Here is an 11,792-nt window from a genome sequence, read left to right as displayed (position 1 = left end):
TATGTTGGTCTTGTTGTCACTCCATAGGTTCACATTTCCCTTTAACCAACGCAACCACCATTTGTATGAGGTTGTGAAAAGTTTTATCGATCTCGTCGAGTCATTGCTCGATTTTTTTGAACTATCATTCATCATCGATGGCTCATTTTCCACTAAAACCCTCATTAGCCATCAAATCGAGTTAAAAATCCTTTGATACTAATTTTGGTGCAATTGAAGGTTTGTTTTGAAACAAAATAGAAAGCCACTCAAAAACAAACACAAAGATTACAATAGAATTTGAAAATTAGGAATAATTCTGAAAAATTATATTGAACTCCTAACAATTACAATAAGCCTTTAAATAATGTTTGTAATGCAAAAATAAAAGAAATAATTGAAATGAGAAACTAAGATAATTGGAAACTAGAAAAACTAGGAAAAAAAATAGGAAACTAATAATGAACTTAAAATAAAAACTAATGATGATTATGTGTTGCATCATTATGACACCTCTCAACCATGTCTCACTAATAATTCACATCCTTTTCGAACAAATAAGTACTAAACTCACTCTTAATTTTACAAAGGTATGCAGTACTTCAAGATTTTTCTTCACCTTTTGAACTCACTTATTAGCTTTCTTAAAGTTTAGTTCCCCTTGGAATTGATAAGGCTCCAATTTAAAAAACTTTTTCAAATATCCTACTACTTTATCATTAAAGATATTCTTTTAAAATTGGTTGGATAATTGATTATTCTAGGACTACTGTCTCATTGTATCAACATATCTACAATATCTCTACTCATTCTAGAAAATTCAATCATATAAGAATTTGTAGTTATGGGGTCAAAGACATTTTTTTGTCACACAGTATTCATTTCTCATATATTTTTTCGTTGAATGAGTTACAAGATATATAGATACAAGAACGGGATTTCAGGAAGTTATTCTTAGTCTATACAAGATCTACAACTAGAATTATGGTTGACCCTTGAATAAGGGAATTTCTATAGCTAATGTTTCTATAAACTTGCTGATCTATGACTCACACTAACACTCCCCTTCAAGTTGGTGCGTAGATATCTTTAATGCCTAACTTGTCAAGGGAGTCATAGAAGTTTTTTTAGGAAATTGACTTTGTAAGTATGTTTGCTAACTGATCTTTTAATTTGACGAATGGAAACTGAATAATCTTGCCCTCAAGATTTTATTTAATGAAATGTCAGTCCAACTCTACATGCTTGGTACGATCGTGTTGAACTGGATTATGGGCTATGTTAATGGCAGTTTTGTTATCGCAAAACAAATTCATTGTAGAACTATGGGCAAAACCAACCTCTATTAGTAATCGTCGAAGCCAAAAGAGCTCACAGAGTCCTTTTGCCATGCCTCGGAACTCAGCCTCCGCACTGGACAATGCCACTACCTTTTGCTTCTTGCTTCTCCATGTAACTAAATTACCACCCACGAATGTAAAATAGCCCGAAGTAGATTTCATGTCCAAGATATTCCTTGCCTAATCCGCATCTATGTACCCTTCAATATTCAGATGATTATTCTTAGAGAACATCAACACTTTCTTTGGTGAGGACTTTAAATATCGAAAGATTCAAGTTACTGCACTCATATGGTCTTCACTAGGACAATGCATGAATTGGCTCACTATACTTACGGGTAAGCAATGTCTGGGCATGTGTGGGATAAGTAGATGAGTTTACCCACTAATCTTTGGTACCTCCCTTTATCAGTTGGCACTTGATTTGAGTATTCCCCAAGCCTATGATTCTAAGAAATTGGAGTATCCACTGGTTTGCACTCCAATAATCCCACATCTAATAGTAGATCCAATATATATTTCCTCTGAGATAGGAATATGCTTTTTTATGATCTTGCTACCTCTATTCCCAGAAAGTATTTTAGCCTCCCAAGTTCTTCATTTCAAATTTAGTAACCAAGTGTTCTTGTAGCCTCGAGATCTCTTCTACATCATCCTCTATGATAATCATGTCATCTACATAGACTATTAGAGTTGTCACTTTGCCTTGTCGGTGTTTCAGGAAAAGAGTATGGTCAGAATTGCTTTAATGATAACCATACTTTCGCATAGTATAACTAAATTTGTCAAACCACGCCCGAGGTGACTATTTCAATCCATACAACGTTGGTTCCAATTAGTAAACAATCTTGGTCTTGAAATATGTTGTATATCTGAGAAGAATGTCCATGTATACTTCATCTTCAAGGTCGCCATGGAAAAAGATGTTCTTTACATCGAGCTAGTGTAATGGCCAGTCTAAATTTGCTGCAAGAGACAATAAAACTCTAATAGTATTTAGTTTGGCCGCTGGTGAGAAAGTTTTCAAATAATCTATACCATATATTTGTGTAAATCATTTCGCCACCAGTCTGGTCTTGTATCGGTCGACGAATTCATCAACTTTATATTTTATAGAGAACATCCATTTGCACCATACTACTTTTTTTCCCTTCTGACAATGGGACTAACTTCCAAGTATTGTTCTTTTGTAAAGCCTCTAGTTCTTCTTGAGATGTTCTGATAGGTTTTGAGTGGACACATAATTTGTAATTGGGTACTTGGACCTTCTTTCTTTCTCATTGGAAGAGTATCTATTTGGTGATTTGTCACAATTATGTCTGAAAAGCAAAACATAACCTATAGGTGTCTCCAAGACATTAGTTTGTAAAGATGTGATGGGAGTGCTTACCTCTAAAATATTCCCAGGAGGAGAGTCTTCGGGTACTTAAGATGGAGGAGGTTTTGTATTTTTAGGTTCAACATTGACGGGTTCTTCATTTTCAACCTCTCCATTTTCTGGTGCTTCATTTCTAAGTTTTGCACATGCTGGACGTTCATCATTGACGAGTTCTTCATTTTCAACCTTTCCATTTTCTAGTGCTTCATTTCCTTCATTTCTAAGTTTTGCACCTGCATTATGCATCTGTGGTTCAATTTCTTCATTTTTCAGTCTCAAATCTTAAAGTCATCTCACCTCTTAAAGTCATCATCCAATTCAGCTCTTCAACCTAAGTCTTCCCTTGAAGAGGAGAATTGGGTATCAATGATGAATAAAATATTTCAGATTCAAGGAATGCAATATCCATGGTTATATAGGTACGGTTGGTAAAGGGATCGTAACATCGATAGCCTTTTTTATGTAACCCATAGCCCAAGAACAAGCACCAAACTGCACATGGATCCAGTTTAGTACGTTGATTTTTGTGGAAATGGACAAAGACAACACACCCAAAAAATGCGAGGAGAAAGCATCAACATAGTAAGCAAAGAAACATGAGTAGAAAGAACTTGTAGAGGAGTCTTGAAATCTAAGACCTTGGAAGGCATACGGTTCAACAAATACATAGCAGTAGTCACTGCACCCCCCAATGGTGACTAGGCACATAAGCTCCAAGTAGTAAAGTACGAGTTGTTTCTAAGATATCAATTTTCTCTCAACAACGCAATTTTGTTGCGGTGTCTGAGAACACGATGTCTCATGGACGAGGCCATGATGTTGGAAATAAGTCTGAAATTGATGATTGATAAATTCCCCGCCATTATTTGAACAAAGGATTTGAAACTTGGCTGAGAATTGTGTCTAGACCATGGCATGAAATGCTTGAAAAATTGTGAAAGCTTCAGCTTTGGTCTTCATTTGGTAGAGCCATGTCATGCAGGTGCAATCATTGACAAAAATCACAAACCAATGATGACCAGAGAAAGTGGTTATTGGGGAAGGCCCCCACACATCAGAATGTATTAAGGCAAACAGAATATCACTTTTATTCAAGCTAACTGGAAAATACACTCTATGGATCTTAGCCATAATACATGTATAGCATGTAAAGTCTACATTCTGCAAATTTGTAAATAAATCTGGAAATAGATGTCGTAAGTAACCAAATGAGAGATGTCTCAAGCGTCAATGCCATAGCCAAATCTGTATTTCCTTGCTACTTACTTGGTAGTGCATATGATTCGCTACTCCTGAGCTGAAGTCATCTAAGTAATACAATCCCCCTCTCTTAGTACCACGCCCAATGATCTCCTTGCTGGGAATATCCTAAAGAAGACAAAAAAATAGGGTACATTAGTATTGTACAATGGAGCTCTTCGGTGACTTGACTCACAAACATCAACTTGTTTTATAGAGATGGAACAAGAAGCATGTAAGACAGGGGGAGAGAGAGAGAGATAATGACACAATTCCAACTCTTGTGACTGGGTATGTAATTCCATTGGCATTGGAAATGCAAGTTTGCCTTAGTTGAGTCATAAGGGATAAGTCATTGGGATCAAAAGTCATATGATTCGTAGCCCTGGAGTCAATTATTCAAGTGCCATCAGTATGAGAATTAGAGTTAAAAAGGACTTGATCACAGTTACCTCGATTTGTGACTAAGGTTGAGAGTTCTGCCCGGGGAATGAGAGAAAGTTGAGGCTCAACAGTAACCATTGTTGCTCTACCCACGCTTGCATCAATTGCAGAGGTGTCTCATTTCTTCCGGGCTTGTAATTCATGCCACTAATCTGGGTACCCATGTAGCTTAAAGCAAGTATCACATGTATGCTTTGTACTACCACAATGAATACATTTACTCCCATCATATTGGCCCTTTGGTTTGGATGAATTTGGTTTCCCACCACTCAGAGAGAGTGATCCAAACTGACCAAATTTAATCCTTTTAACAACACCACCAAAGATAGCTTCAGCTCCAAATGCCATCACATGTTGTCGAACATATTCCCTACGAATGTGAGCGTAAGCTTGCTCAATTATAGGAAAATACTTTAGTTGCAGAACATCACTTCGAATGTTATCTAGGCGATCATCAAGTCCATCCAAAAAGGTGTAGACTCTATCTTCCTGTAAGATTGAGTTGTATTTTTGTATATCAGTTGCACATTCCATGGGATTAGGGCGACGAAAATCAATCTCATGCCACAAACCCTATAAATCATTATAGTATTTCTCAATGGATCCACCTGCTTGTCTCATCCTAGACACATGACGCTGGAGATCACACACCTATGAAGTGTCAGTTCCATCAAAGTACTTTATAGTCGCAGAATCCCATACCTGTTTCGCCGTCAGGAAGCAAATAAAGTTCGCGACTAAGGTAGAGTCCATCGAGTTGATCAACCATCATTTCACAATGGCATTCTCAATTTTCCATTTTCGAAATGATGGATCTATTTCTAGCGGTTAGGGAGAGTCTAAATTCATATATTTGTCTTTACCCGAGATGTACATCTCAACAACTTGGGACCATAAAGCATAGTTGGAGCCATCTAACTTGATGTTTATAGGAAATGTCGAGGAATTAGTGGTGGGTGATTGTGAAGAAGTTTGAGCCTTAGTCAAAGTCTCAATCATTTTGGTTGTCAAACTATCAAGAATGGATTCAATGGAGGTGATTGGTGGTTGTGTTAGGTCGGTGGAGTTTGCCATGGACTTCGAGCTATTTGGCTCCCTTCTTGGTTAAGATGCAGGGAACCCAAGACCATGCTCTGATACCATGTCACACAATATTCATTTCTCATATATTTTTCCTTTGAATGGGTTACAAGATATATAGATACAAGAATAGATTTTCAGGAAGCTATTCTTAGCCTATACAAGGTCTATGGCTAGAATTATGGTTGACCATTGAATAAGGGAATTTCTACAACTAACGTTTCTATGAACTTGCTGATCTATGACTCACGCTAACACTTTTTTTTTGTTTTTTTAGCTATAATATTTTCAAGATAAGACAAAAGTTATGCACATTTTAAACAATCTTACCTATTTAAATTTTATAGTAACTTAAAATATGTTAGTTTTATCAATATAACAACTTTCTTATTATCATATTTAACAAATTAAAATTTTCATCAAACAAGTAAATATATGTATATGCTCAAATTAAATATTATAGTACGTAAGACATATTAACCAGTCATACTTTTCCCTTAGGACCTAATACCATTAGCTCTAATACCAATTTGTCACATCCAAAATTCTAAAACCATGGTTGATTATTATATCAAAGGATCAACTCCAAATTCTAGAATTTGAAATGTGAATTTATGAATAAAATATAATGTTTGTAATATAACATGCTAGCCATTTATTTTCATATTCATGAATTTTAGTTTGATGTACAAATAACAACTAGAATTTTTTTTTATTAGTTATTATTAAGTATATATTTCTAAATGATAATAATAACACAACACTTTATTTTTAAAATGTTAAATTTTAAATTATATTTCTTTTCAAAGTTTAGATAACATAGTCTAATGGATTGAAAGTTTTTAAATACACCCAGTATATTGTTTTAACTTTGCAAAAATTTCACTATGTATGGAAAATGGGTAATTTTTAAAAGTTTCAAAACTTAAGATAAAAATTAGTAGATTTTGTTACTTTCACATCATGATTCTCAAGATAACTTCTTTATATTTTTGTCTTGAATAATTTGACATAAGGCAAGAAAGAATTTTGAAAAAATTCAATGAAAGTTCTCAATTTATAACTAAAATTGAAAATTTTGATTTTGATTTACTAGGAATTCAGCTTCAAAATTATTTTTATTGGATTCAAATGAGGGTATTCTGTTATTTGTATAGTAAACTTTAAGAAAATGGAGATATAAAATTTATTTAAAGTTTTACAATATAAATATAGTGTTGAAAGTAAAATTGTGTTGAGATGAATAAAACTATGCTGAAATAAATAACACTATACTGAGGTAAATAAAATTATGTCAAGGAGTTGAAGACTGGTGCACTACAGACTAAATTGTGTACCCTAACTTAAAATTTGCACACCTTAACTCAAATTATGCTCATCGCATTTTTAAATCATCCTACATACTTACAATTCAAATTATGCACCATCTTTCATCTTCACTTCTAAACACACGCTATGCAAGTTACATTATGCACCTATTTTTCCTTTAATTTAACCAACACACCATAGTTGCACACTCTTCAACTCAAAACATTGCACACTTTCTTTTCTTTTCATCTTAGGTTTGCACACCAACTCCTAAACCACATGCACAATCTTCTTTCCCCATTTTTAACCTAGTAGTTTGAACATTTATGTAAGTTTTGCAAATGGTTATTTTTCTCCCTTTTGAGGAACCTTTAACACCTTAAAGCTTCCTATATTAAAGATTATGAAATATGTCAAAATTTAATTATTAATTTAACCCAAACCACATAAAAACAACTTAAGTTAGAATATAAAAAATTTACATTTTATTCTCTTTAAGCACTATACATATTATTCAGGTTACAAAAACTAGTATAGTTATTACCTATAGTTGTAATTCTCTATCTTTATTAATATTTGAAAATTTTTCTAACAACACAACATCCTAAATCTCTCTGTAACACCATAACTATACTCTTTCTTCTTTCTTGATTTTTTCTAGCGTTGTTTATATAAAATAACTTACATAAAAGGGTTAAGCTACTAGTTGGTAAAGAAAAGTTTGATAGTTACAAAATAATTTTATAAAGCACTTGTGTAAAATATTTTGCACAACTCAAAGCAATAATTCTTATAAACAAGAAATTTTCATTTCACATTATTGTTATATCACATCCAACAATAGATAACACATTATGTACCTTTCTTAAACAATTTCTTTCTATACTTATAATAGTTATAGCAATACATAAAGTATTCTTGGGTTTTCACCCAAAGACATATGCCCATGGTTCCTTGGTAATTCATGCATGGATCTTCTTGGGGTGATTTTAAGTCTTTCACCTTATGGTACTTGAACCTTCTTTTAAGGACTCTCACTTACTGACTATTCCTCCATATTATTTTTCACATTTCTATCAAGCTACCTATCATGCTACGTTACACCAAAGCATACCAATACCATTGGCAATCTCCATATTGCTTTTGTTGCATCAACATATTAGTTCCAATAAATAAAGGATATCTCAATCAAGAATAAGTAATTATACTCAAAATTTCCCATATACATGCACACCTCACATCTCAATTTATTACAAATGCCACATATATCAATTTTTTTTTTCCCAGACTTTGTATAAAAACTAAAATAAGGTTTTTAAACAAAACCTTCCTACCTATTAGAGCAATTTGACTTGGTTTTTACTTTCAATTTCTTCCTTAGTTTTTCTTCAATTGAGTCTCGTGTTTTTTTAGAGAAAACTTGTTATTTTCTTCCTTCTCATGTTACAATTTTTTTTTCCTAAACAAAATAGAGATTTAAGCTTGCAACTAATTATCTTCAAGAAGTAGTTGCTATGTGTTCAATTTTAAAACACTCTAAGTGTTCCACTATTAACTAATTTCTCACATCCATTTTTAGCCATTTTAATTAAAATTTAAGGTGGAAAATGACTTATTTACTACCGAATAAATTAACACCCCTTTATTGAATTCTCAACTACTCATTTAAGAAAGTCATTGATTAGCTATCGACTTGCTACCCATAAGAAGATTACCAAGACCACCACTTAAATCTTAACCATATTTTAATTACCTTAATATGTTAGCATCATTAATCTTCATTAAGAGATTAAATAAACTTAGTTTAACTCTTAATTAAATTTAGGTCATTATAGGTACTCTCCAATTGAATGTTAGGTGGCTTTGAGATTATCATACAAAGTAGTCCAAGTGTGAAAGAATGTCCATAAGGCTTGTTACAATCAAAAGGATATTGGCCAACATTGGCCAATGTTGATGTTAAATAATAGGCAAGCACGATAAAAAGAAGATTTCTTTACTTATACCTTAAATCAAGTATTTCTATCATTCTTTACGAAAAGACAAAATCAAGTTAAAAAGTTATAGATAAAAAGGCTACCCATGGAAAACAAAGAAAAGGAAATGAGGAAAGTTATGTAAAAATGGTAAGTCCGATGCTTTGTCCTGAATGATAAGAAACATAGCCACAATTACCAGGGAAATTAAGGGATTGATTGATAAGGAACCCCTTATCCCGCTTATCTTCATGGAACTGCAAGAAGCCAATTATAAGAACATTCTCTTTCTTTCAACCTTTAATTATGTTTGGAAGCTTGCTTATGAACTCTAAAGACTAGCATTGGGTGGACAAGGTAAACATCACAAAACTATTCAACTTCAAAGTGTACATGAAAAAGACCTCAAGAACATTGATGCTCAACTTTTATAAATGATTCATTATAAATCATCCTATTAGTATTTGAATGGCGTTCAAATGAGCATACATAAGATAGGTGCCCATGTAATAAAAAAATTACTCACTAAATATTATAATGGTAAATGTAGTTTGACCCTAAACGTCTCTCTAATGAAGTATACTTCCTAAGAAAATGAACTCCCTATTGACTCCAATTTGTTGGGGTCATTAGAGAAGTGAATACCGATGTTCTCTAAGATGGAATATTTAGCCTAAAACTCGAAAACTCCTTTTGCTTACTAAGAACTTCCTAGGTGGTTTACATGGATACTGAGGCAAGAAGGGCCTCTTACAACTTGTGAACAACAACTAATGATCAAGAAGTTGTGCCAATGCATTTTCTCTCTCAATCAACACTTCTCAAGTAAAGATGTTTGAGTGACTCTTTCATCACCTAAATGCAAAGTGAAGTGGGTGATGGATGACCTAATAAAAAACTTTAATGCTTAGAGCCACCCACGATGAAGCCATTAACTAGTTGACTAAGGTAGGCAAATAACTACACTTGGAAGCCTATTGTGCAAGATAAACAAATTTTACCTAAATATAACCCCTCATCTATTCCAAAAATAAAACATTTTCTAGTATAAAGAAAAACCCTAAGAATCGCTTAGGTTTAGAAATAAATTGACTGTCAGCCTTGGCTTTAGATCAACATGGTGCCTACGAAGACATTTCCAATGGAAAACCTAATCCCTCAAGGGTTTTATGACTATGAAACCAGTGATTGAAAATGATGCTCTTTGATAGTGAAAAACAACCAAAAAGGAAATAAGGGAAAATGAAACAAAAGAAAAAGATAGAGAATGAGAAAATTACCTAAAAACTAATGGAGACCAACTATGGAAAGAAGATTAATGGGCCTACAAAATAGTTGTGTAGAGTTAAAACTAATAGGAAGATGGAAATAAGAGAACATGAAGAGAAGGGAAAAAATAGACATATATAGGAGCATGTGAAAGTGTGTGGCCTATTGTGACATCATTAAGACAAATGTATATTTACAGGCACATTACTCAACACCCTAATAAAAGTACAACACCTCCAGACACCACATGTCCCTCTATTCAAAACCTAAAAGTCATTCCAAATTCCTAAATTAGTACACTAATCGTCCCAATTAGGAAAGTTGACTAGTCATTCTATCCAACTCCTAATGACTAACTATGCTCACATCTCTCAATGGAAAAAAAGGCATTGAAGGAGCCTAACCCAATTAGGAGAAATATTATCCCAAGGCCAAGCCAAATAAGCCAAACACCACCATAAATTAGCTACATGTGGGCGGCCCACTAAGATTGAAACTAGTGTCCACAAAACACCCAATTCCTAGACATGAATGCCGAAGAAAAAGAAAACCACCTAGTAGCTAGGTTGGTGGCATGTGCACAACCATGATGGGTACTTGTCCACAATTTGACATACCCCATCAATATGAGACATTCTCGATTATCCATTGAGTCTTGCATGGATAGTTCTACTTCTACTCAAGCATGGTTACTACAAAGCCATCATGAGAGTAGGTTTGACCAACCAAAAATGGCCTAGCACCATTCCCATTGTTCAATAGGACCCCTACCTACTCAAACCGCATTTGGAAGCACATTTACTCCACAATTTAGACAAAAATGTAATTGCATTACTGGATCTCGGGTAGAGATGGGCAATATTTTAGTAGGTAAATTCATGCCTTAGAAGGTGAAAGAATCATGTGCCCCAAAAGATAGATTATTGCAATTCATACTTGGCATTCATGTATACACTTTAAAAGAAATGTGCCTAAAACTACCTATAAGAGGTCAAGGTTGAGTTATTGATGTGTGATGGATCTAGAAAAGGGTGGTTCTAGTTATAATTCAAAAAGGATTCATGTATATATTTCACATAAACATGAAATCAAAGTAGGCGATAAAATAGATAGAAAACATGAATATAAAGGTATCATTTCCAAAATTTTGCCTAGGCAAGATAAACCTTATTTTCAAGATAGAAAACCTCATGATATAGTTTTTAACCCATTTGAAGTATCATCATGAATGAAATATAGGACATATTTAAATGCTCGTTGGGGTTAGCGAGGGGTTTGCCAAACAGACATTATCAAATAGCACCTTTTGTTGAGAACGAAATGTGAACCCCAATAGGAGCACATGCATAACTACCTTACTACTAGAGCTCTAAAATAAGCATTTAAGTTGATAACCCCCAAGCATTGAGCCAATCCTTTGTGCCCATACCCTACTCATGACTTAACCATCAATATGGTATAGTCAAAGGGCACCCGGCGCCCAATCACCCAAAACAAAGATGTGGCTGTTATTGGACTTGCATGCTCGCTCATCAACCTAAATTTAACATCATTTGAAGCTAGGATGGCTTAGTTTGGCGTATAAACAGCCTTTTTAGAATAATGAGAATTTATCCAACTAGACCACTAGGCTTTTAGTTCAATTGAAAGTATGTACCACACACTTTGGATTCCCTTTTTTCAGTTGAAAATGCTTTATAGGCATTAGATAAATTGGATAGATACCATCCACAGTTGAATTTCGTATGGGCTGTCTTGAAACAGGGGATGCATTCCCTT

This window comes from Vitis riparia, chromosome 11 (genome assembly GCF_004353265.1).
Source record: "Vitis riparia cultivar Riparia Gloire de Montpellier isolate 1030 chromosome 11, EGFV_Vit.rip_1.0, whole genome shotgun sequence".
Taxonomy (NCBI): domain Eukaryota; kingdom Viridiplantae; phylum Streptophyta; class Magnoliopsida; order Vitales; family Vitaceae; genus Vitis; species Vitis riparia.
The sequence above is the reverse complement of the archived record's forward strand: the minus strand, read 5'-3'. Positions refer to the sequence as shown.